The sequence below is a fragment of the Topomyia yanbarensis genome, chromosome 2 (assembly GCF_030247195.1).
Source record: "Topomyia yanbarensis strain Yona2022 chromosome 2, ASM3024719v1, whole genome shotgun sequence".
NCBI lineage: Eukaryota > Metazoa > Arthropoda > Insecta > Diptera > Culicidae > Topomyia > Topomyia yanbarensis.
This window is the reverse complement of record NC_080671.1, coordinates 93,062,445-93,086,476: the sequence shown is the minus strand read 5'-3', so window position 1 is coordinate 93,086,476 and position 24,032 is coordinate 93,062,445. Positions and strand designations below refer to the sequence as shown.

At 42.8% G+C, this 24,032-nt stretch overlaps 1 protein-coding gene across 21 annotated transcripts in view; it reads right to left on the bottom strand.

The window, feature by feature from the left end:
- Nucleotides 1–24,032, bottom strand: part of LOC131678835 (restin homolog) — a 289,770-nt gene that overhangs the window by 76,694 nt on the left and 189,044 nt on the right. The window lies entirely within an intron of this gene.

Here is a 24,032-nt window from a genome sequence, read left to right as displayed (position 1 = left end):
TAGGACATCGTCGATTTGTGTATGTATGTAGAGCTTAGGCACGGATACGTTTCAGATTCCGAAGCGTGGCGTTGGACTAGGGACGTTTTCTGAGATCTTGGCACGGATTTTTCAAGATAATCATGCAGTAATCGATTAAAGAGACCAACCGCAGCTTATACCTCCATTTGATCATGTAGTACACTCCAGTCGGTCAGCAAAAGGAAGCGGCGTAGTGCTACTAGATTAGTTTTGCAAAAATTACGACGATCTACAACTAAAGCTTCTTCATATCGTGGTGAGCTAAGGATAGAAATGGATATTTCTAAAGCGGGATTATAGTTATCCAAAGGAATGGTCACACCGGAACCTTCACTCATAGAACGCTTACTTTATTTAGTCCGTGAAAAGTAATCCGGTCCAGAAGTAAGCGTCTGGCAGGATTTGCTGTCGAGGAAAACGGGTTAGGGTAATGCTCATTTCGTAACTCAATAATATCCAAGTCTTCGTTAAAAACCCGTGTAAAAATCTCTATTCCTTCCTTCGTGACCATTGAACTGCCTTTGCACAACCCACGCTGTGCAACTATGGCTAACAAACTACCACGTGTCAGTTCTGTGACCAATCTGCGCACAATGGAAAACCGTGCGCTGAAAAACTCAAGAAAAAAACATAAACTACAACCAAACCAACATTAAGACTTCAACACCTATAGTTAAATCAGAGACAATTGTTCAGTGAACGATAACGGTTAAACCGTCAACGGATAATGAATCATCAATGACTACAACCAGTGCTTCTGTAACAACAACCAACAATACTCAAAAAGCATGCAGACAACAAAAAGAAAGAGTTCAGGACCATAGTAAGTAAATTGAAGAGGAAAATCCAAACAATTGACCGTGATCTTCAAGACAGTAATAGCGGCGATAGTATGTACGAAAATGACAATCAAGGAAGCAGATCGCGTGATCTTCAGACGTTGTCTGGTGACACCGGAAATGATTAAATTATTTCTTTCTTGCAAATGCAAGACACACGGCTCCGGTTAACTCACACATTAATCCGTGTTAAATAACAAACATAAGTAGCAATCATGTGTTCGAGAGTCTTCGAATGTAGCGGAAGTAAAATTGAAGATTAACAAGAAAAACAATAATCCTCGAAGACTTGCCGAAACCATTTATATACAGTATTTTGTTATAAAATCAAACGAAAAGGACTGTTTCGGATATTATTTCTATCTGAGGTGTTGCAAAGTTGAATGAAAATCTAGTTTTCATAGACAAGGCCCCTCTGTGCATAATTCATGATAATGATCCGCTTTCAATATTTATAGAGTTGTGGCACACATAAATGCTTATGAAAAGGGGACATCTCCAACAACTGGGATTACTAATATTTAACGAACGATTAGCGAATAATATTTCTGTTCAATTATAGAGGTTTTAATATCTTTTAGGGTTGGAAAAATTTATAACTCTATGTGTGTGGATTGAGAACCGAACCCAGATGAGTTGCGTACAAGAAATCGACTTACCAACTATGCTATGCAACTAATTAATTCAAACTAGTTTTCCAGAACATGTTCGATCTGCATAGTTTGGAATTAGAATAATGGTTTTGGACTATGTCCACCATATCCTAAATCTTTTAATTTATTTTAAAATACCTACTAAATCAATTGGACAACTGTTTTCAAAAAATACACAGACAGATAATGTGTTTCAAAAAATTTTGTTCTACCAACGTTGCGCCAACAACTAGACTTTTTATAGCCTGAACACAGTTTGACACAGTGATCTATTAACAATTATCAGAATAACACTATGTTTAGTGAAACAATCCGTAGGTTAATAATTCACCACATATTTTTTTCACATTATTCTTCTACGCTCATACAAATAAAACTACAGAAAAGCACAACCAAACAAAATTTGATTTTATTCGAAAACAACTACAACGATCGCCAAACAATCTTTAATCGTGCAACCTTTCCGAGACAGCTCTCACTAGAAACTAATCTCTGATTCGCGCTTCAATCCAACCAAATGCCAATCAGACACACAAAGCGCAGCAATTAACAATGGCGCCTAACAACCCAAGAGCCTAAGCGACCTTAAGCACTCCTTCTTCCTACCACGGAATCACTATCTATACTGAACAAAATAACCTATTTGGGACACAACGATCCGATCGAATCAATTCCGCCACCGCACCGCGCAAAATTAGCGCTGGGATCCACATGGGCGAGACGCCGCTATTCGGTATCTTCGCTCTACCAAACACCACATGACAACAAAACGGGGCGACACACTTGTTGTCCCCATAAGTACACACTGAGCAGCTGAACAGTATCAATAATGAAGCCGCGCACTGCCCCCGCAATCACCGGCTGATGCCAAGGCGACATTGTGTGTGACACTAGTAAACCGCGCGCGCACTCGGTAATCCGAACAGGTTTCGAGCAAGGTGGGGCAGCGGATCCCTGCTCTATTGAGAATCATATTATTCTACGATTGGGGTGAACTCGGTCGGTCGATCGGTTGCTGTTACTTTGAAGCTGATTTCAAAGAGCAAGTGGTATGCAAATGTAGAGATAACTGCGTTAGCCTGTAATGCGCTGACTCATGATCCAGCCTTTCCTGTTTCACACTTCAGTTTGCTAGGATTAACGTCATCACAATGTAATGGGTAATGAGCGCATTGAGGTGTTTGCCTTATTATCTGTTGTGCGGCGAGCGAAACAGATTACTCACATTAATCTATAGAAGAATGCGTTTTTGCAACCGGTTATTTGAATTTTTATGCAATGACGAAACCAAGGTATTTAACTCTCAGTGAACATTAAAAGAATGTTAGCAAAATTCAAGCCGAAGAAACCTAAATTAGCCATGTAATTTGCGTTTAGACTTCGTCTTATCAAAATCCGACACCGACTTGGGTGATATGATTAAGTCCTATCACAATGTAAAGACTATGACCCACAGTCACTAACTTTGGGACAAGACTTAGGCCTGTCACACAAGTCGGTGTCGGATTCTGATGTGACGAAGTCAAAACGCAAATTTCATAACTATTTTAGTTATAGGTTTTAAGCTCCTTACACGCAAATACGATTTGAAACAATAACAATATATACCTGCCATTGAAGACTAGGTTACTGAAAATTGGTTCAGTCATCAGCGAAGTCCCGATTTGGCTTTAATTCTAGAATATGCCCGAAACTCACCCGACTTCCGGAATATCGATAACGGACAATATATTCAAAGAATCTTTAATTTGTCATCAATGGTCTAGACCAAATCGAAGTAATTTGGTCTTCATTTCGACAGACTTGAACCTAGGAGGTATCACGATTGTACCAACCTGTAACTCCGGAACCAACAGTCAGATCTGAATGAAATTCAATAGCAATCGATGGGAGTTTTGTAAAAATGGGTCAAGAATAAACTGAGAAATAGATGTGAACTTTGCAAGTTCCCCGTGATCACCAAGAACCGTCATAGGTAGCCAATCTGGTTAAACCAACTTTGATTGGTCTAGACTTTGAACGATCTAGACCCGCGAATCCAGGTTATGTTGCATCCATTTTAATATGTATTTCATCAACCGGTAACTCCGGAACCGGAACTCCGATCAACTAAAAACTCAATAGCAGCTTATGGAAGCGTTATACCGTTAATTAGAAAACTAAGTTTGTGCAAATCGGTTCTACCATCTTTGATAAACTTGTGTCAGTTTATATTATACATACACCCACACACACATACACCCATACAAACATACACACACAGGGGGGGGGGGGACAGCGAAGCTTTCACCGCGGCCCTGGGACTGGAGGCCAACACCGACAGTCTAAGCGGGGATGCGCTGGTAGCTGTTCTATCACGCGCGTGCGACGCCACTATGCCGAGAAAAACACTGCCAAGAAACGGTAGATGCCCGGTATACTGGTGGAGTGCCGAGATTGCAGCTCTACGGTCAGCCTGTCTCAGAGCTAGACGTAGGATGCAAAGAGCTCGCACCGAGGATGCAAGAGAGAACCGCCGTGAAGTGTTTCGAGCTGCGAAATTAGCCCTTAACAAGGCTATTAAAAGCAGCAAGAGAGCGTGTTTCGACAACCTGTGTGAGAGTGCCAACGCGAATCCGTGGGGTGACGCCTACCGGATTGTGATGGCCAAGACCAAAGGGGGCTCCTCACCCCCAGAACGGTCTCCGGACCGGTTGGCAACGATTATCGAAGTACTCTTCCCGTCTCGAGCCACAAGCCCCTGGCCACCTGCACTACGAGACAGTGCGGGCACGGTCGAAATGGTGGCTCCAGTGACGAACGAAGAACTACTCGCAGTGGCTAAATCCCTAGCAATGAACAAAGCTCCAGGGCCGGATGGAGTCCCGAACAACGCTCTCAAAGCAGCGATCATAGCGAACCCGAACATGTTCAGGCTAGCTATGCAGAGATGCCTTGACGAGTGCCGTTTCCCCGATAGATGGAAAAGGCAGAAACTGGTGCTGTTGCCGAAGCCCGGGAAGCCGCCAGGTGACCCATCGGCGTACAGACCAATCTGTCTGATAGACACGACTGGCAAACTGCTTGAGAGGATCATCCTCAACAGGCTCACCCCGTACGCGGAAGGTACGGACGGTCTGTCAAGCAACCAGTTTGGCTTTCGGAAGGGTAAGTCCACAGTGGACGCTCTCAACTCAGTGATAAATACTGCCGAGATAGCGATCCAACGAAAAAGGCGAGGTATTCGATACTGTGCGTTAGTGACACTTGACGTGAAGAATGCATTCAACAGCGCAAGCTGGGATGCCATCGCGCTCTCGTTACACCGGCTTAGCCTACCGGTGGGTCTGTACCGGATCCTGGAAAGTTACTTCCAAAACCGCGCACTGCTATACGAGACCGATGCCGGTCAGAAAAGGGTTCCGATTACCGCCGGAGTCCCGCAGGGCTCGATCCTAGGCCCGGTGCTATGGAACCTCATGTATGACGGGGTTCTGAGACTGAAGTTCCCTCCTGGGGTCAAGATCGTCGGCTTTGCCGACGACGTAACCTTGGAGGTCTACGGGGAGTCAATTCCTGAGGTAGAACTAACCGCAGAACACGCGATTAGCACGGTGGAGGAATGGATGAGCGCGAGAGGCCTGGAGCTCGCTCATCATAAGACGGAGGTAGTTATCGTCAACAACCGCAAGTCGGCACAACATGCAGTTATCCATGTGGGAGAAGTCGCGATCACTTCACAGCGAAGTCTGAAGTCTCTCGGAGTCATTATAGACGACAAGCTGACCTTCGGCAGCCATGTCGACTATACGTGCAAGAGAGCGTCGACTGCTGTTGCGGCACTATCGAGAATGATGTCCAACAGCTCAAAGGTGTGCGCCAGTAGACGTAGGTTACTGGCAGGCGTTGCCGTATCTATCCTCAGGTACGGCGGCCCGTCATGGTCAAGAGCACTGAGGGTAACCAGTTACCTACAGAAACTGGAGAGCACCTACCGCGTGATGTGCCTCAGAGTGATATCTGCCTACCGCACGGTATCACACGATGCATCCTGCGTGATAGCGAGCATGATGCCAGTCGGGCTGGTCATTCGGGAAGATGAGGAGTGCTTTGAGCTACGTGGAAATAGGGGAGCCCGCGAGCGCACCAGGGTGACCTCGGTCGCCAGATGGCAGCGTGAGTGGGACAACTCCTCGAAAGGTAGGTGGACCCACCGGCTGATACCTAGCATATCGAGCTGGGTGGGAAGACCCCATGGGGAAGTTCACTTCCACCTGACACAATTCCTGTCAGGCCATGGCTGTTTCCGTCAGTACCTCCACAGGTTCGGGCACGCGGAGGTCCCAGTCTGCCCGGACTGCCCAGGTGTAGATGAAACTGCCGAACACATACTGTTCGTATGTCATCGGTTCGACGTCGAAAGAAGAGCAATGCTTGACGTCTGTGGCTGGGACACAACCCCGGATACCCTTATCCAGCGGATGTGTCAAACGGTGGAGAAGTGGAACGCAGTCTCGGCTGCTACCATCCAGATTGCCAGTAGGCTACAGGTAATCTGGCGAACCGAGCAACAGACGGCGGGCACGGCTAACTAGTGATTGGTTAGTTGGAGCGAAAAAGGCCAAGCGCAAAATAAGAGAGTGAATGATCTGTTCATGCCGAGGTAGGTTGGCGCAGCGAATGGCAAACGCGTAAGGGGTAAACCCAGCCACCCCGAAGCAAGACAGAAGAGTGAGTGTATAGGCGTATAAGTGGACTGCCTCATGCCAAGACGGGAGGGTCGTAGCGTAGTATGTTGGAACTAAGCTATCGATGCCTCATGGCGTGGCAGAGGAGTGAAAGGGTGAGCATCCAAGTCAGTCTCACACTGCATGTTAAGGGTGAGCATAAAAGTCAGCCTCACAGGTTGGTAGAGGCTAGCACAAAAGTCAGCCTAGCAAGGAATGAAAAAGGTGAGCACAAAAGTCAGCCTCGCATGGTATGTCAGAAGTGGGGCCTAAGAAAAATGTCCCACATGGGATGCCAGAGGGAGTGACAAAGGTACAATAGAGTGGCACGATTGAGAGTGAATCAGGTGATAGGGTGAGCACCCAAGTCAGCCTCACATGTATGGGTAGGGCGAGCACAAAAGTAAGCCTAGCAAGGAATGAGTAAGGTGAGCACACAAGTCAGCCTCGCATGGAACGTAAAAGGTGAGCACAAAAGTCAGCCTCATGTGGGAGTGTTTGAGAGTGAATCAAAGTGTGATTGAGAGAGCACCCAAGTAAGCCTCATACAGGATGTATGATCGCGTGAGTGAGAGTGAATGAGTACATTTAGTACAGCCATCCCCCCAGAAGTAATACCGAGAGGTAGTTCCTGGGAGGAATGATGGCGGAGCCCAATGGAGTTTAGTCGGTATTAATGGCTGGTCACCATTCGAGTCCGACACGCCCCCAGTGCACCCCGTGTGGTAGATTGGACCCTACCGTTAGCACGTGTACTGGGCTAGGACATAAAGGTCTTCTCCATTGTAAAAAAAAAAAAAAGGGGGGGGGGTTTGCAGAATAAGACTGGGAGCTGAATGACTCACGGAAACCGGAGCTTAATCTATCTATATCTATCTATCTATCTATCTATCTATCTATCTATCTATCTATCTATCTATCTATCTATCTATCTATCTATCTATCTATCTATCTATCTATCTATCTATCTATCTATCTATCTATCTATCTATCTATCTATCTATCTATCTATCTATCTATCTATCTATCTATCTATCTATCTATCTATCTATCTATCTATCTATCTATCTATCTATCTATCTATCTATCTATCTATCTATCTATCTATCTATCTATCTATCTATCTATCTATCTATCTATCTATCTATCTATCTATCTATCTATCTATCTATCTATCTATCTATCTATCTATCTATCTATCTATCTATCTATCTATCTATCTATCTATCTATCTATCTATCTATCTATCTATCTATCTATCTATCTATCTATCTATCTATCTATCTATCTATCTATCTATCTATCTATCTATCTATCTATCTATATATATAAAAGTCAAAGTTTGTATGTATATGATTTATAGACTCCCAAATGGCTTAACCAATTTCCGTAAAAATTTGCACACAGTAGGTATTTGGTATGGGGCGTGTTTGTGTGCTATTAGTTGGAGATTATCTGCCCGCCAGATGGCGCTTTGGAACAAATTATGTTTTTCTCCTATTTCGCAGAGTGTCGCAGCAACGCGCGATGGGTATTAGCTAGTGACTCATAAAATCAGCAGCTAAAAGGCTCACTGCGACGAGAGCCAAATGGCGACAAAGAGCAAGAGAAGAGTCGAGAGTTGAATGCCTCAAAAGTCGAGCCATTTCATGGATCAAGTGGGGCTCCGGAATAGCTGAAGTAATACCTTGATGTACTACCGTGGGGAAAAAGGGCGAAAAAAAGTTATCAGTGCTTTAGGGGTAGGTACGAAAGTTAGTCCTGAGTCCCACACAATGCCAATATACTACAGGCTAGAGGTGCGCGCCGTCGCGCCATGTCGCCGATTTCAGGTAAAAATTGTCGGCGGGCTGACATTTTTTACCTGAAATTGGCGGCGCGCCCCTCTACTACAGGCCAGGCTTTTAAAGCTTTTAAAACCTAACTATAAAAAACACAGGGGCAGCAGGAACAGAAGTTCGGGGACTTTATAGTCCCCCTCCCCCGCTTGGACCTACTGTGAGTTGGGGAGTCTTACTCAGAAATGGTGGGGTTGGGGCAGCATTGGACTCTGCTAAACTTATAAGAAAGCCATAATTCCGAAAGCAACTCTGACGAACTGAGCATGTGACGCTTCTCCTAAGATTTCAGTAATCAAAGATCTCAGAAATAAAAGCACCTTAGCTCAACCGACACACAAGAATTGGGGCTAACATCCTAATTACGGTATACTGGCCATATCGAACGTCAACAGACAGGACACGGACCACGAATTGGACGGCGACTTTGGGCTGACAGGCGTGCTGTTCTACTCCTTGAGTTAGGAAGGATGGTACCGACCTGAAATGGTGAGTGGGCTAATAGTCCGGCTACCTTCGTCCCGTCAAAATCTTGCCAGGTCTCCGGGTATGTTCAAAACTCGTCACCATTTAGTTGGTGGCACTAGCTTCGTATGGACCATTCCCGATTTTACGCCGATTCGGTTCTGAACACCGCTCTCCATGAAGGATAGTGTCAGCCCTAGCATGACCTCCCTGCTTGCGTAGATAACCATGGGATCACAAGAGGCAACTACGTACAATGAGTGTAGATAGTCACCCGGAGTTGGGACCCAACAAAATGGAGAAAGAGCATGAACCCCGCACATATGGAGTAAGCGAGACGAATCCGTTCGCCAGAAGTGGTTTGGTGAGGTCACCACCACCAGCAACAGCTGAAGTTATTCAACAAAAACAGGAGGAGGAGAAGCAGTAAAACCACCAGCAGCAGCAACAACAATAGCAGCCAGAGCACAGCGGGGAGACTAATACTTCACAGAAGCAGAAGGTAGTGACAGCGAGGTACTTGTGTACACGAGAAAGAATGTCCATAAGGACAGTAAGGAGATGGTTCTCAGAATCCGAAAGGCGCTACTGTCTGCCGTGAGGTAGTATGACATGGCAACGCTTAGGACTGATGTAGCTGAGCGAGCATTGCAATGCATTGGCGTCGACTAAGGCTGTTATCTTCCTAGACTTCCGGAAACAGGGTAAGGAGAAGCTGGTTGGAGTGGAGAATACACCAGTTTCCGTGACTCCAAAAAGGGTAAGAACCTCGCCAGGAGCCGGAAGACCAGGAGGCGGGCCCGAGAGGACGCTCTTCCTACCGAAGGGAAGGACTCGACTCGACCGGGAGAAAGCTGGAGTACCGTTGTAGGTTGGAAGGAGAAACACGGGAAACAGAAAAAGCGGAAGAAAGAGTGGAAAGTGGAGCAGAAGAGGAAAGGAAAACCTCCAGCTCGTCAGAAGCCGTGTTCGTCAAAATCAATGACGTGACGACGTGTGCAGCGCTACTCAAGAAGATCAGATACCCGTTGAGAGCAGCTTCTCGAGTGAATAAACAAGCGGAGAAGTGCTTCAAGTGTTGGCGCTTTGAGCATTTAGCAGGGGCTTGCAAAGGTCGAGATAGATTCAGTGCGTGCTTGAAATGCGGGGAGACGGGCCATCTTGCGAGAGACTGCACGCAAAAGCCAAAGTGCGTGCTTTGTACTCCAACGGACGGAAATGACCATCAGACGGGTAGCTTCAAATACCCGGTCTACAAGAGGGCGACTGCAGACAAACGATAATGGAGATAACCCAGACTGTTAAGGCAGTCTACGACAGAAGCAATGTGTGACGTCGCTTTGATTTCATAGCCGTATCAAGTCCCCTTTGATGACGGTAAGTGGATGTCGGATACATCGGGAACGGCTGCGGTACAAGTTATCACCAGATGACCCATTCAAGAAGTGGTAGAACACTCATACGAAGGCTTCGTGATCACCAAAATCAACGGAGTCTTCGAGTGCAGCTGTTACGCTCCTCCAAGGTGAATAGTGCAGTTCAGCCTAATGCTGAAGCAATTAACCGAGCAGTTCATCGGTCGAAAGGCGGTAGTCATTGGTGGCGACTTCCACTCCTAGGCTGTGGAGTGGGACAATAGAGTAACCAACACAAGAGGCTATATCGTGCAGGAAGCTCTAGCGAAGTTAGACGTACGATTGTGCAATGAAGGTTCCGTTAGCACATTTCGGTCTATCATCGACGTCACATTTTGTAGTCCTTCATTGACGGCAAACATGGATTAGAGAGTATGCGTAACATATACGCATAGCGACCACCAGGCGATTCGCTACTGTATCGGTCAACGAAACCCTGCTGAAGCACGAATAAGGATGACCGGCGAGCGAAAAGGGAAGACGGAAGCCTTCAATAAAGATATTTTTTAGGCATTTCGGCCGGACGGCAGGACCGAGAACGTGGATGTGGCTGATCTACCAAGAAGATTGTGATGGCTTGTGAAGCCACCGGACAATCCGGTATTGTATAGGCCTATATGTTTGCTGGATACACTCGGAAAACTCCTGAAAAGAATCACTCTTAACAGGTTGCACGAAGGGCGAACGCGGACTGTCCAAGATGCAGTTCGGATTCCGCAAAGGAGCATCGACAGTGGATGCAATTTGGACATTGCGCGAGTACCGAGAAGGCATATAAACCGAAGGGAAGAGGAAATTGATACTGCGCTGTGGTCACGGTAGATGTGAAGAATACATTTAACAGCGCCAAATGGGGAGTCATTGCCGCAGCGCTGTACAGAATGAGGGTTCTAGGCTATCTATGCCAGATCCTGAATAGCTACTTCCAGAGTAAAGTGCTGCTGTACGAGACGAACGAAGGGCAGAAATCAATACGAGTGACAGCTGGTGTATCTCAGGGCTCTATTCTCGGTCTAACTTTGAAACGGGGTGTACGATGGGGTCTGGACACCTCAGCTGTCCAGAAAAGTGAAAATCGTGGGTGTTTCGCGAACGACGTGTCACTCGGTGATGGGTGAGACACTTGAATTTGAAGAAATGGGGATTTGTGTGACGGAGATGTGACGGGATTGAGAACTGGACGAACGGGGTCAAGCTGCAAATAGCTCACCACAAGATGGAAGTGTCGGTGGTCAGCAACTTTGAAGCGGTTCAGCGGATGCAGATCGCCGTCGGCACTGAAGCAATTGGGAGTGATAATCGTCGACCGGTTGAACTTCAACAACCACGTCGACTACGCCTGCGAAAGATCGGCGAAGGCAACGAACGCACGCAATAGCGAGGATCATGCCAAACGTCGGCGGGCCGAGAAGCAGCACGAGAGGTGTGTTATCTATCATCAATACTGCGATATGATGTTCCCGCCTGGGGCGCGAGGCTGAAAACCATGCGAGAAGCTGAATAAGATGTTCCGACTGATGGGCGTACGAGTCGCGAGCGCGTATAGAACAATATGCGTTATCCTCATCTGCATCACCCTGGTCAAGTGCTACAAGCGGAGAAACAGCACAAACGCGAGGAAGATGGTAAGAATCGATTCGAAGCCGATGTGGTAGCAGAAATGGGGCAATAAGGAGAAGGGAAGCTGTATCTACCGGCTCATCCCAAACCTGTCGACGTGGGTCAACAGAAAGAACGGAATGGCCAAGTTCCAACTGACACAGCTCTTGTCGAGCCAGGGCCGCTTCAGGAAGTATCTTCATCGGTTCGAGCACACAAGTTCCCCATTGTGCCAGGAGTGTGAGCACGTCGAGGAGACACCGAAGCATGTGATCTTCGAATGTCCAAGGTTCGAGGCGACACGTAGAGAGATGCTCGAAACGGGAGGGTCGGATATTAGCCCGGATAATATCGTCTATAGATTGACAAGCGACGTAAACACGTGGAACGCGGTCGGCAGAGTGGTGACACATATCATGACCGACTTACAGCGGAAATTCCGTGATGCACAACGAGGAACGGTTTCGGGAGAGCAATTACTGCTGGGAAACCCTTCGCCGGAGTAGGCTAGATCCACCGCCGGGGACTAGTCGAGTAGATTACGACAGAGCACCGGGTATGGGTCGTCGGGGCGCCTGCGAAACGGACGCCACGTTCCACTCGGAATCGCCGGACTGACCGCGGCCCGATAGAAATATAGCGAAAACCAAAGAAGAATCGGTATCGGGAGAACTCCGTCGGCGTAAGCTAGATTCACTGTAGGGGACTAGAGTGAGTAGATCGTGACGAGACACCACCAGTCGTGGGTCGTCGGGGCACAATCGAATCAGACGCCCTGCTCCACCGGAATCGCCGAACTGACCTTGGCACCTTGCTGGTGAAGATTTTACTAAAGTCGGAAGCTGAATGGCTCATCAGGGACGTGGGATGAAATGGAACGAGAAGGGAACCAAAAGGCATAAAGGAGTTGCGGTGCTAAATGACACCGGGCAGGGATTAATAGAGCTCACGAAGTTGTGGTACTAAAACCAAGAAAGATTCGGTATCGGGAGAACTTCTTTCGCAGGGAAACTCTCCGTCAGCGTAAGCTAGATTCACCGCCGGGGACTAGACTGAGTAGACCGCGAAGAGACATCGCCAGTCGCGGGATGCCAGGGCACCAGTGAACCGGACGCCCTGCTCCACCTGAAACACCAAACTAACCTCGACACCTGGTTAGTTGGATCGGTTTCGGGAGAACTCCTCTTGCCGGGGAATTTATGTTCATCGTCGGGGACTAGACCGAGTAGTCCGCGAACAAGTCGGGAGCTTCACAAGTGGAGCTTCACGAGTGATACGATAAGGGAGTTGCGGTGCTGAACGGCATCAGCGAACCGAGCCGTGGTGCTAAATGGAACAAGGGAGCCAAAGGGCTCTCTAAATTAGACAATCGCCCAGGATGTCTTCGCAGGGGAAGAGCACTAAATCTCGCCCCAAAGTTAGCTTTCCGACTGCCATGCAGAAACTGCCAGCCTGTGTGAATGGTCGAGAACTGGTGGCGTGTCGAGGAGTGGTGCTGTAACGCTACTGAAGGAACTAACTACCAAGTAATTAAATTAGAGTGGGCGCTATGCACATAAAAAACCCCTCCCCGAAGTAATGCCGTAAGATAGTGCCGGGAAGCAATCCGGTTCTGAGCAAGAGCAGTGGTTTTAGCGAATCGGGTGGCAACCTAAACCCGTTTCTTGAGATGTTGGGCTTTGTACATCTTTCCTGGTTACTCAGGGCTTTTTTGAAAGTTGTTTTCTGCTCTCTAAAAAGCACACTTTCTGATCTCGTTGAATTGAGTCGAATGGTTTACGAGCCTCGGTTGAAAAATCGATGTTAGGATAACCGATTACATAACTTTTCTATAAGAGAAAAGCAAAAAAACATAAAAACATACCGGTGTATTAAAATAGGTGTTTTACATTTCATTACACTGGGTAAACATATATCGCATTCGAGCGGTAAAACTCCCCAAACTAGGGTAATGAGCCAATTTTTGTCATGTTTATATTATCACGCTATTCATTTAAAACCGTTGGTTAGAGCAGCGTCCACCATCTTTGTTCAACGCGTTGAGTTAAATGGCAGGGCAACAATAGGGGCACTCGAATCGAGTTTGCGTTGCGCTCAAACACGAGCATTTCACTGTTTTCAGGGCATTTGTGTTATTATATCGGTACAACGAAACAAAGCTTTTGAGGCCAATTTCTACCCATTCCATCGATTGTAGGCCGTGTAATTAATGGATTAGTGAGGCACTCTCCGAAATAGGGTTAAAATAGACACTTCACCCTATATACCGGATGACAATCTTTAAACAAAACAAGTGTTCGTGTCACTTGAGGTTGAGTTCAGAAGGATGCCCTTTTGTCAGATTATAACACCGACGTTACCGATAGATCAATCTCAAAATACATTTGCGAATTCCACCATAAATGACATTATCAGCATCCGAAAAGTCATGTTTCATCCTCCAGTAACGAACAACAACACTCTTCAAACTGAATTAATCATCTGAGCAGCGGTATGCGACAAATTGCTTCTCAGGTTGCTTACCATGCCAGCAGCAATTTTTTCAAGATTAAGACACTTCTCCGGCAAACTGCCCCCAAACACGCCAGCAGCGTGGTTCAAAAGGTTGACGCAATAATCATTCGTCATCTTGTGTGATCTCGAATTGAGTGACACAGCAATATATCTTCTTTTTGTTGTCGGAAGGAAATATGAAATTTTCTATTGAAGCATCCTCCAACAGCTTACCGGCTAATGCAGTAAAGCACACTATGAAATAAACACTTCTGTATTGCTCGGATCAACCGAAATAGTCTATATCAGAAACATTATCGTCTCCTACATGGATAACGTTATAATAATACGAAAACATCATCATTAGCCTTGGTTAGATCGTCTCCGTCCCCGACGGCAGTAGCCGACCAGGGATCGACTTGAGCAAGCTCATTAATTATTCATTATCTCTTCGCAAAAGCTTTAAGCATCACTTCGCACAGGTTCATCATATCGTTCGCAAGGAATAACCCTTAGTTTGCACAGCATCATCACCTATACACAGCACTGGGCACATATCGTCAATTTCGCCCTAGAAGGCGTCGGTATGCGGTCAAAGCTTCCACCGGCCAGGGTAAGGTAATATGAGTTCTAGCGCAAAAACAATAAGCACTCACTCGCCCCGTCGTAAAGGTGCTGTCGTAGTAGTAAACATGGTTACCATCTCTCGGAACCGGTTACCGCCGTAGAAGGGGGTTGCCCTGCTAGCCAAATATGGAGAAGCACGATGAGTGCTCCACCGTCATCGCCCGGTCGTTGCAGCGATGTTGAAACAAGAATCCCGAACGGAATGATAACAATGCGTTCTCTCGCTCAGGGTTGCCACATTGAAATCTGTATTTTTTCGTGAAAAAATCTGGAAATCTGTATCGCGGGAGAAAAATTTTGAATCGAAAATCTGTATTCAAAAATTAACTATAAGTTTCCCAAAAAAACAATATTTTGACAGTAAAAAATTAATTGTGATAATCGATCACAAATAAAACAATCAGATTGATTTTATTTTTTATCTGTAGAACAAATGATTTGGCGTTTTTGTTCCATGACTAGTTTACAGTTCGGGAAATCGGTCACAGGATTTGTGCAGGATTTGATCAGGGAAAATTTTCCGTCGAGATCTCTGCAAACTATCAAAACAAAAGTTCTGCTGCTTTTAAAAAGCACCAACAGTATCAAAATAGCACAGAATTTTAAAACTAATAAAAATACAATTTTCCCCGTCAGAAACAATTTGTGTTGAATTGCTCCCGGCCGGATTTCTGTGTGAAGAGTTTTAAAATCTCCTGATGTTTCATGCGGTTGGGTTTACACTTCATGAAAACTGTCATTTTTTGTGTAGTCACGGGATTTGAAATCCCGAGCTCCATTTAAAATACACAGGAACCCAAATCCCATTACACGTTTTTCGAACTGTACACTAGCCTTTAGCGGTTACTTAAGGTCTGAACTACATAGGATGCTTTTTAAGCGTTATGTGAAATTCTGATAGCCCGGGTTCTACTATCCTACACCGAAAATCTGTAAAATCTGTATTTTAGCGAAAAATCTGTAATCTGTATATACAGAATCTTGGTTGTAAATTATCTTGAAAAATCTGTAAAATACAGAATAATCTGTATATGTGGTAACCCTGCTCTCGCTCTCCAAACCACTGTCATTTGCCAATGGTACTGCTATGTCACAAAAGACCACGCCACCGCAGCGGTACTAAATTGAGTAAAACATATGCTAAGTAGTTTCCCATCGGAGCACGGTTATCGCAATGCCCAATGGGTCGTCAGAATTCAATTTGCTGATTAAAACGTGTCTGTTGATATTACCTTTCTGTTCGTAATGTTATGCGAAGTGAAGTTTTTTTCTATGACACTGTCATTTTCGGTTACGTCGAAATTGGCTGTTCACAACGATTCCGATAGGTTAAAATGTCCTTACGTAGTATATGCTATTATCAGTGGATATTAGTAAATATTTGAGCGCGTGGCAGAATGTTATTTCAGAAAGACGACTAGTTTTTGTGGATTTCATAAAAGCGTATGACTACGTGGAGTGAAACAAGTTGTGTTTATAAATGATAGAATATACCCGTAATGAAGTAAATTTCACTTAAGATTTCAATAGAAGAGGAAGCTTTCCTTATAGCTTGCACCGTTAAATGCCATCGGAATTTTTACAAGGAATACTTTGAGTTAACTTTTGAAATCAATGCGTATGTATTACATCTCAGAGCACACTAAATGACTGGAATTCTTTTAAAAATTTTACTTGTCTAACCTACAAAATAATCAATAAAAGGATCTTTACGCACCTCGCCAGAATTTCTTTCCAGTACGAGACACATCATCGAGATTTGAGGAAATGAACTAATTGAAATTGATTTAGGTAAACCTTAAAGTGTAGAATAGAGGTAGCAAAAAATAGTAATAAAATTCTTTTTGTACCGATTTCGTGGTCCTGAAAAAAGGACCGTATATGTTCGTAGGTAAATAGACAACTCTTTTGTGGTGGTTGCCGACCTTCGTATAGCACGCGACAAACACGAATTGAAAAAAATTCAAACGAGAAATTTCTTTTATGCGATCCATCGTTCACTGTCCCAATAGGGCGGTGCTGAAACCACACCAAATATGATCACACGCCGGTCGAATATTACAGGCCAGATAATAACTGCTTTCAAAAAATCTATAATTTTTGTTATTTATAGTAGTTGTACATTTTACTGAATTAGATATAAAATTGTTTTTCCGATCAAATTAACGCAAAAATCTAGTTATTGGCGGCTCCTAGCAGGGACGCCTACCTTCCGCGTCAGTCGAGTGTTTGAGTAGATGAGTTTGTATTTAGCTCTAAAATTGTTTCTAATAACATAAATCAATCTTTTAGAAGTAAAATGGAGTCTTCTTAGCATCGTCATACACTTATCTATACTAGTAACCATTATTCTCAGCTCTTGGTGCACCTCGTTTATATACCATCTACGACAGGATGCGACTCACCGGATCGGTGGTTTATATTCGATGTATCATAAATATATGATTCACAAAATAAGATCAAGATATTAATCAATACGAAATAAAATCTTTCAGAATTGATGGACAAGGCATACGACTTGATGTAATCATAGGTAATTCAAACTTGGGGGTCATTCAGTCTACCAACTACTTATTTATCATATACGCATAATAATAATAGCATCATAATTTCATCATCAGTGTAGTAAAACGGGATGTTCTTGTTTGTTTTCAGCGCTTAAAGATTATGATTGCGTAGTTGTTTTCATAGTTCTACTTGTTTCTTCTGGTGGTGCGGCTGACTGATTTGGAGGTACTAGGCGCAGTCCTTTTTCAGTCTGCACTAATGCACTAAATGATTCAATTAAAATAATATCTCAGGAACTAAAGGAGTTCAACTTCTTCTAGTATAGAATAGAGCTAGGAATCTTGGGATATTTTAGTTCTAAAATCTATTAATTTGTGTGAAATAACTTATAACTTCGAAAACAATAAAAATAAATCCGGCCTGTCCGTTTCGCACTGATTTCCCAACTAAGTTCGCAAAAACAAGAAATTTTATTACCGCAACCCTTTCCTTTCATTTGGGAACTAACCGTTATTAGTATAATTCATAGAACTCTAGTTATTTAAATTGGTACGATTGGTTTCCGCTAGAATGGCGATGCCAGAGACAGTTTCAATTTACTGTGAAATTTAAATGAAATTTTGATATATCTCATTGTCTTGATACATTATTGAAAACTGAGAAAACTGATCAATTATCTTATGTAATAAACTTTAATAAATTTATTTGAATAGGTCAATGAATTCAGTGCTCATACAGTACTAGAAATATTCTGATCTGAACCATTGCGACAAAGTGTTGACTTTACTCTAACCTTTGTCCAAAGCCAAACAATTGGGAAATATTAAAAGGACAGCGAAACGAACCAAGAGCCAAATGAAACAATTGCACTCCATCATGGTGGCCAAGATGGACCAAATTCTATTGAATTCCTTAGACTTTTGCCAATTTAGAATAATTTATTTTAGTTCAATTTATCCAGTGAGCGTTAGAATAATTGTATTTTAATAATTGTATTTTAATAAATTTTGACTGTTGAAATTGTATGCTATTTTTAATTGCCGAAAATGAACTATTTTAGAAGGAGCAGCGCAAGGCATTCTGTGCCGGGGCAGCTTGTTTATAGTACTGGCATGTAGCGATCTGACTTTGGTACATACAAAGCGCGGTCTGAGCAATGACGGCAGCTTGCACTTGTTCGTTAAGTTACCTTGGAATATTTTATCGCGATGCGCGATGTTTAATAGACTCCTTTCTACTATTTGGTACCAGATCGGGTACTCATATCGCGATTTTGATATAGACATATACCAGAAGATTTTGATCCCAACATTACGATATTAAGCGACGCGGCCAGGATACAAATAGCAGAGCCTTGTGTGATCGATCAAGATAAAAGTGCCTATAAGCCTAAGATCTATTTTAATTAGAGTTAACCGCCACTATGCTCCGAAGTGGGAACAATTTCGAGTTTCGCTCATTTGTATACCCACAATTCCCACGCCAGGAATGAGAGTCAGGTTCTTTGCAGTGGTAAGTACAGAAGCAAACAAAACGAGTAGAATTGTTTTTTTTCTGAACAATTATAGCAACCGAGCAAGAACAGCCTAGGATATGTGAATAATTAAATTATTTGTTGTATTTGGTGATAATATAATCAATATATTCTAGGGGCCATACACTAATTACGTAAGGGCATATGGGGGGAGGGGGAGTTTCAAAATATCTTACAAATTCTTATCTGAGGGGGAGGGAGGGTTTGTCCTTTCTTACGTAATATCATAAAACAAGTTTAAAAAATTAAATCCATAAGGAAAATATTCATAATAAGAAAAGGGAACTCTTTTCATTTGTACCATATAATCCTTGTATATCAAACAATATGAGTAATTTTTTGGCTCTTGGTTGTACATTGTTCTGTTCGGGAACTGGAATCACAATATGCCTTACGAGTTAAGAAGTGTTGATACCCTTAGTGTTGTTAGACCGACTTTGTCCTTTTCAAACGTTCGATTCAAACCCGCAAGGTATCTGGAAAATGTTCTAACATGCGATTGTCAAAGATCTTGAATTTCGAATATTTCCAGAGTGTGAACTGTATTTTAATTCAAGAAAATTCGAAGATGGTTAACTCGGAGCTATGCGTACGATAAGCGTCACAGCTGGAACTCAGAATAAATTCATGCCAGAAGGGGTTATAAACTCTTTTAAATTCTACATCACACGAAAATAGATTCAATGGAAGTGGAATATAGCACATAGATCTAAATACTGGTCGCCGTGGTTTGACTCCAACAAAAAAAATGGAATATAGCGAAGCAGATCATATGGACCAAATTGGAGTTACTGAATATCTGACAACAGTTATTCTTCTACTGGGCGAGATTGGCATGCAATTAAAATTCTGCAGATGATTTCAGTTAAATTTTGTCATGAGTTTTCTTGTAATAATTCTATACATATCGTTTTCGCTATCTTATTATTTGATGAATTAACAATTCGATTTTTTAATTACGATAATCATGATAAGATCTTATGTCGGGGGAGGGGGAGTTCACCAAAATCTTAAGAACTCTTATCTGGGGAGAGGGGAGGTTGAAAAGCTCTAAAAAAGCCTTACGTAATTAGTGTACGGCTCCCTACGAAGTGAAAAACTACCAGTTTTGTACTGAATGGAAAGATCTATTACAAATACCAGCACTATTATAATTTTTGATAATGCCAACTCAACTCTGATACAGTATGAGATCCATAGTGAAAAATGCTCTTTTCTATGATATTAAAAGATTTTTTTATTCGTTGAAAAGTGTTGATAAGTCAACGATAAATGCTAATTCTGATAATGTAATCACAAAGAACTTATTTTCAATCCTTGCAAATAGGCAAATATTTGTTGTTACTCTGCAGTCTGCATGAATTTTAAAAAGCAAAGAAGAATATTGGCAATATATTGAAGCACACCAGGTAGAGATCGTTGATGTTTAAACCAAAGATTAGTTGGCCTAAGTGTTTTGCTCGAATGAATATTTGAAATATAGACTAAATGTGTGATATCAGTACTAATGAAGAGAGTTATTTGTGAATACTATTATAGATATACCAGATTTTATAAACTTAACATCCATCAGATTCAGACTAACCTTCGCTGAATTCCCGTGACTTATGAAGCTTTGAGAATATGATTTTTCTGGAAGTATCGAATCCAGCACTAAAACTTAAGTCAACTAAAATGTTCTTAATTTCATGTCAAACTGAATACCGCGAAACGAAAAACATACTGAGTAATGAAGTAAAGTTTCGACTGTTAGCTAGTGCTCTGTGGACAATTTGTTGATAAGGTTGTGTTGACTTTCATTGATAATTGTTTCTAACATGAGATAGGGTTCATTTCTCGACCAAGCTAGTAATTTCCAGATAGGAATTTCTCTGGACTGTATAGGGTTGGTGTTGAATTAGCATTCATGTCACCTTCTAATGTGCCCACCTTAGCTATAGAGTCCGTGCTTGGATGAAGCAATACGAAGGACTTAAATTTTGGTAATCTGGTAAAACAATTCAGATAGAGCATTCAGATGCTCCCGTACGATACCCAGGTAAATACTTTTTAGGCATAATCGAAAGATGAGCCTCTACTGAGCTGAGGCTCTCCAGAACGATTAAGTTATGATCTGTGGGCAAAATATGATCCCAAGCATATACTGAATAATAGATAATTCTGCGACATAAACTGATGCAGACTTGATCCGTCGGTGTAAAACATCTTGTTGCAGTTGACTTCCCAAAATTTACAATACAATGTTTTGCCAGACGTATGTGAAACGAAATTCCATATCTCTACTTTCATGGATGTGTCAAAGGTTACAGTCGATTTACATAGAAACATCAAAAAAGTTGACACAGTCTGCCTTCCTTCGCAAATCAGCGGAACGTTCAATCGACTACTACATTCGAGATATTAGCTTGAGCGAGTCTCCGCCTGATGCATATCAGCGGGGGAATCCTACCACCACCCTGATACATAATGTTGTCTATAACATGATATAAAAACTTTTTCGTAAAAGTAATCAAGTTTAGGAGTTTTTCTAGGCATTGACAACATGTCCTTCGCATCGATTTGGGAAGCAGCACAAGGTAACTGTATATGTCACGAACTGGATACACGCAATACTTAGCAACCGACATCTGCGCTCCTCGTTAAAACAAGTAGAAATTAGAAAACTAAGTGTCTGCGGTTGTCGCCTTCGCCCAATGCCGACCAGCTTTCGGAAAAAAACATGGGAACTCAAACCCAAGTACATTTATTAGATCTGCATAACTTTTTTATGTTTTCAACAAACATTCAATTAGCAAGGGACTGGAAAGTGAAGTATATTTTTCAATATTAAGAGCCATAGTAATCAAGGGAGAGCAAGGAGTTGAAGGAAGAAAGTTTTTAAGAAAAGCGTAGGAAAAGGTCATATGAGCATGCTTAGAGTTTACCGGTGACTAAACCCTTTGTCTGCTACTGCAGGAATCGTGATCTTTTGGCATTAGAAATGCGAATCACCTGAGTCTGCGGCATGTCCGGACGAGCGTAACGTAACTTTGTACTTTATGCTGTCTGAATCGCGAACTGTCTTTAACCAGTTGTATCACACATTATTGTGGCCCAAATGGTTCATTAAATTCTCACTACCATTGACCACACACTCACATGAAGTTTGCCTTTTAAATCCTTCAATGTGAAAATTTCTCCTCGCCAGGAGTGGCTGGTTGACTCTATGAAGCGGCCACAGGAAGAACGCTACGCTGATCGTTCTGTTTCGGAAGGTCGAGCCGGTGCTGGTGTTTACTATATTGAAATGAAATTGGATTAATCGGATACGCTTGGTAGATACTGCAAGGAATTCCAAGCAGAAATCTTCGAGATTCTTTGTGGCGTAAATCGGCACTTCAACAAGGGACTTGATGGAAAAGATTCGTTTTTGCACTGACAGTCAGACTGACCTGAAAGGACTTAGTTCGGAAGATTCGAGATCGAAATTAGTAATCATATGTCGAATTTTCAATTCAAAGAACTCTACCGGGTACCATAACCCGGTCATTCCGGTATTACTGTAAGAAATTTGCAAGAGCAAGCGTTGCGACTAACTTCGTTGGTCTAGAAACAGTCGGAACAAAAGCAAAGCCGTTGGTCCCGGTCCATGTGTTGATGGGCCGATATCTAGTGGCAGACGGAAAATAAACAACAACAAAATGAGAGAAAGCTCCGGAATTGGATGGCGTGAAGCGAAAATGTCGAGAATTATTCCAACCAATCAACAACTAAATAAATATAGGGGATGGTTGGGGAGTTATGAACATAGTTTTGTTTTCGAGGCATAACTACCACAAGCATTGGTCGAATTTTCAATATTTGAACTGGTATTTGTAAAGGACGAGATTAAAATTGTGGAAGAATCCTGTCTTCGCATAAAATTGAACCTTTTTATATCATAGTATGTATGAATCATCCCCGATTTTCGAATTATGATACTGTTCTTTAAAAAAACTAGAATTCACTGAAATGTGTGGTTCACAACTCCCCACTTTACATATCTTCGAAAAATACGTATCTCCATCGACACACTAAAGGTTCATCCAAGGTTGTGGCAATGTCAGCCAACTGCCCAAGGAATATTTCGCAACTAAATTACTTTGAAATCAGCTGCATAACGGGACTCCACATACCTCAAATACAATTGAGTAAAAAAAAATTGTTTGGTATATTTATTCTCTAGTTACGTGAACACGAAGAACATGAGTTAATGCAACATTTGCAAATGAGAAAGAGACGTCATGACAGTAGAAACATTTAAAAGTAGTTACCACATTTTTATCTTTTATAGCTTAGCGGGAATTGACGGTGTTCACAGTTCCCCATGGTTCACAACTCCCCACCGTCTTCTGCTGTGTAGCGATAATTTTGTGTTCATTCCCTTAAGAAGTAAATAACCGATTTCATGCTTTGTTGTTCAGAATATTAGTTAAACATATAAATAGTTTATCAATAAAATCATCATTTTGAACGTTTAATTTCGCTCTAGAATCTGCTGTTTCTGAAAAAAATATTCGAATACCTGTACTGAGGAGCTACAGTAACGTGGTGACGGTTATCACCAAAAAGTAACGGTGTTAGGAACCTTAGGAGCCAATGGCCCCTGCAGTATTTATAGAACAATTTTAAAGTAGGTTTTTACCGCAAATTTTAAAAATGATTCAAATCATGATTATCAAATGATTCAAGTGGTTGTCTTCTCTCCCAGTTCAATGAAAGACTCAAATGCATTAAAGAGTGACGAATCTGGGTCCTTGGTGCACACCAAAAAGGCTTTTTATGCTTACGCATAGCGGTTCTCAACCTTTTTCGTACCACGGACTCCTTAGAAATCACCCTAGATTGCTGCGGATCCCCACGCTTGGACATCGATTTTGTATGCTATCAATATGTTATTTTCAGTTTGTTAGGAAACAAGACTTGAAATTTCAATATATACACGGAAAATATATTTTTCTTCGCGAATCCCCAGCAACGATCGCACGGCTCCATAGGGGTCCGCGGACCCCAGGTTGAGAATCACTGTGCTAGATTATGATAATGATGTTGTAACGGAATGATCCCATAAAACCCCAATTCAAACACAATGAAATGGGTGTGATTTTCATTCATGCGCATCAAGAGGTTATTTTGGGTTTGCTCTGGATTGATCCCATGGACCAGTGGTTCTCAACCGTTTTCGTACCACGGACCCCTTAGAAATCACCCTGGGTTGTTGCGGACTCCCACGGATAAACATCGATTTTTGTATGCTATCTATCTATTATTTTCAGTTTGTTAGGAAACAAGACTTGAAATTTCAATATGCACTCG